The following is a 989-nucleotide window of genomic DNA, read 5'->3' on the forward strand; positions in this document are numbered from 1 at the left end:
AATACATTGACTTCTTTTTTTCCCCTTGCCCCAGTCAAACTAATAAAAACTGCAGCATCCCAAAGGTATTTGCTCTGCTGCAAGAAGACCCCTATTCAGATGGATTCTGGAGAGCATAAATAACCTTTTCCAAACCTTGGTGTTTGACTCTGACATGAGGCTTGCCACCCACCATGAACAATAGTCTGCTCTTAATGACTGCTTTATAGCTTTGTCAGGGCATGCTGCATGGTTCTGTTTAGCCTCTGAAGAATCTTCTGTAAGAGATGATCAACTTTTCCCCCCTGGTTCACATGTTACTATTTAAAATGTATTGTGGTGAACTTAAAATGAGAGCATAACAAGGAGTCCCCAGGCATTTATAACGTTAACAGCTGGAGCACTATAACAAATATTTTTCCAGTTTAAAAAGCTTCAGTTCATTAAGTATGAAGCAGTTCATTTCAGATCTTCAGATGCAACAGCCTACTGAACAGTCAACTTTTGAGACCTGTCCTGTTCTCCAACTTGACTGTTGATAGAACTTTTTTAATTGAACATCATGCCTGAGAAAGAACAAATGATCTATTTCATACCTGGTAATTGTTTAAATGAGTCCAATTACAGATCACCTTTAATGCCACTTGTATTACAAAATTCAGCACATGTACTATCTGCATTGTTGACTTTGAGATTTAAGTTCTGTGCAGTAACCAAAGTAAAGATTATGCTGCAATAATGAGAGTAACTGTTACAGACAGTTGAGGCTACATTTCCTTTCACTTTCATATAAATAATTTTACCATTTCACTACTTTTATCCCTTACTTGCTCTTTTCAGTCCTTCAATATATATTGCAGTTGGTATACATGTGGTGGTTTGTCTTGATTTTTTATGTTCTTAAGGACTTCTTAACATGCACAGAGTTCACATCTTAAAAAATGTACCTGGGTAAAGGAACCACAAGTTGAGCTGCAGCTTGAAGTAGATATTTTTTTACTCTGCTGAAC

Source organism: Merops nubicus, unplaced genomic scaffold (assembly GCF_000691845.1).
Source record: "Merops nubicus isolate BGI_N331 unplaced genomic scaffold, ASM69184v1 scaffold3535, whole genome shotgun sequence".
Classification (NCBI taxonomy): domain Eukaryota; kingdom Metazoa; phylum Chordata; class Aves; order Coraciiformes; family Meropidae; genus Merops; species Merops nubicus.